The sequence below is a fragment of the Silurus meridionalis genome, chromosome 1, assembly GCF_014805685.1.
Source record: "Silurus meridionalis isolate SWU-2019-XX chromosome 1, ASM1480568v1, whole genome shotgun sequence".
Lineage (NCBI taxonomy): Eukaryota > Metazoa > Chordata > Actinopteri > Siluriformes > Siluridae > Silurus > Silurus meridionalis.
In genome coordinates, this window is record NC_060884.1 from 33,922,473 (window position 1) to 33,924,972 (window position 2,500).

Below are 2,500 nucleotides of genomic sequence, written 5' to 3' on the forward strand. Positions count from 1 at the left end.
AGTCACTTCCTGTTTAACACGTCTGCTTCTGCTGACTGTCGCTCATCAGATACATCACGATTTTAGTACAATCACATCAGCACTGTACCTCACTCTGTGTGTGTGTGTGTGTGTGTGTGTGTGTGTGTGTGTGTGTGTGTGTAATATGACAGACGTATAATTAGATGTTATAAACCTGAATAAACCTCTCTCTCTCTCTCTCTCTCTCTCTCTCTCTCTCTCTCTCTATCTATCTATCTATCTATCTATCTATCTATCTATCTATCTATCTATCTATCTATCTATCCTTTGTTTGTCTCTCTCTCATTATCTGAACAGATTTTGGAGCGTCTCTTTGGTTCTTTAGATTTTTGCTTTTATTCCTGGAGGTTTTATTTATTTAATTTTTATGCAATTTTTGTGTAAAAAAAAATGGAGGGATACAAACTTCTGCTTCCGAACTTAATTTAATATTCCTTTCTGCCATGATGCCACGTTATTCCCCCCTCTCTCTCTCTCTCTCTCTCTCTCTCTCTCTCTCTCTCTCTCTGTGAGCTCAGGGTCATTTTTTTGGTCGAATGTGTTTTTTATTTACTTTAAACCAAAAAAGATCTTTCCATCCTTCCACTCCAGTTCTGATGGAAACCGATGTCAATTCGTTTCCATGGCAGCACAGAGGGAAAAAAATGACATCTTTCTTTTAAAGAACATGAAGAAACTATATCTTTTGGAAAGCTTTCTGCCTGAATGTCTGTCTGTCTGTCTGTCTGTCTGTCTGTCTGTCTGTCTGTCTGTCTGTCTGTCTGTCTGTCTGCGTGCTGCATTGACAAAACAATAAATACATTTATAATATTAATAATATTAATAATAATAATAATAAAGCTCATTATATCACTAGAATGTTAAAAGATTACACCGAAGCGAAGCTTCACACGAAGAGGAAAAAGGACGGACGAGAAGAAAAAGAAATGCGGAATCGCTTTAGCGTTTCTTCAGCCTCACTGCTGCGTAGCATCATAGCATTGTATCGTAGCGTCGTATCATATCGTATCGTAGCACAAAGTTTAATTTCTTTCGGACGTTAAAGCAGAAAAAAAAGCACACGCAGAATATTTACAAGTGATTTCTGAAAGTCATAACTGCAACCCGACCTCCTTTACTCCACGTTGCTGCGAGTATTAAAGAGCGAGAAAAAGTTATAAAAGCTGCCACTAGATGGCACAATGCAAAGGTTCAGCCCCAAACTTCAAAATGGCTTCAAGCTCTATATAACAAATAGCTTCGAAAGTCTTTTTTTTTTTTATTTTAAAAAGCGATTCTTTTTTTTTTTTTTTTCAGTGCACTGTCTGAAAGAAGGCAACACTTTTATAGCACGTGTAGCTGTTCGTCTGCTCCGCCTCGGCACTCGCGGCTTTCGAGAGACGACTCCGTCACCAGAAGCTTCGAGTTCATTCATACAAAAAGCGAGATTTTTTTATATATACGTGAGCGTTTCAATACCAATAGAATAGAAAATTCTTTTTCCGTTGCATAGCATTTGGCATTGCCTGACTTCATGATGATGTACATATGCAGTGTCTTGCGTAAGTATTCACCCCCGGCTTGAAAGTTCACGCATCCTAGCGTTTAAACGTAGAACCTGAAATTGGGATTTAATTTCATGGAAAAAATAAATAAATAAACACAAAAGTATGTGCAAATTTTACAAATAAAAGTATAGAACATGTGATTGCGTCAGTACTCTTCATCCTGCAGTCAGTTGGAATTGGAATGGAGTTGACATTCGTGAAATTGTGTCTGGAGATCTCAGTATATATACACACGTGTTCTTGAGAGAGCTTCATAGAGAACATAAACCTGATCCAAACCAAAAACAATGCATCAAGAAATTCAAGGAGCTATCAAACCAAATCCGGAAAAATATCAATCGTGGTTTCCACCACAGCTGGTGCAGTGATTATAATTGCTTTAATCGTCAGAGGAGCAACCAAGAAGCCAAAACGTGGCTCTGAAGCTGATCCTAAAGACAGGAGAAGCTCACAAGAACCACAACCAGGACACTCAACAAAGCAAAGGTATGAAATAGTGTTTGGCGTTTGTAGAGAAATAAACACTCATCTGTCTGAGAATGCCATCAATTCATCATCATCATCATCATCATCAGTACTGACGAGATGGACTGAGATGAACACTGGACAATACTGGAAGAAAAGAAAGGAAAAAGGCTGTTCTTGTCTACAAGAGCTTTAATACTGTGGCAATGGAGGTTCATTGGAGAAGATCCAAGTGGTCTGAGGACAGGGGATAATGGATGTGGAGATAGATCATGGTTCTCCACTCCGACCACTTCTTCTGCACATTGCACATGGATTTTCTCCCTATTCACTGCAATAAACGAATGAAAAAATAGAGTATGGTCCAAGGTAGGGCTCAAGGTCTGTCTGGAGAACCATGATGAGACTGTTGAAGAATGCTTTTCTCAGATGTTCTTTCTTTGTCATCAGGGTCTAGAAAGCTGGTC

General features: G+C 38.8%; 1 protein-coding gene across 1 annotated transcript in view; it reads right to left on the reverse strand.

Moving 5' to 3' along the window:
* The window catches only part of gabra5 (gamma-aminobutyric acid type A receptor subunit alpha5), a 51,052-nt gene that overhangs the window by 116 nt on the left and 48,436 nt on the right, over window positions 1-2,500 (reverse strand). The window contains exon 10 of the mRNA XM_046840546.1: window positions 1-2,500. This exon is cut by the window's left edge and continues 116 nt beyond it; it is cut by the window's right edge and continues 1,794 nt beyond it. The gene's annotated coding sequence lies outside the window, so the exon portion shown is untranslated.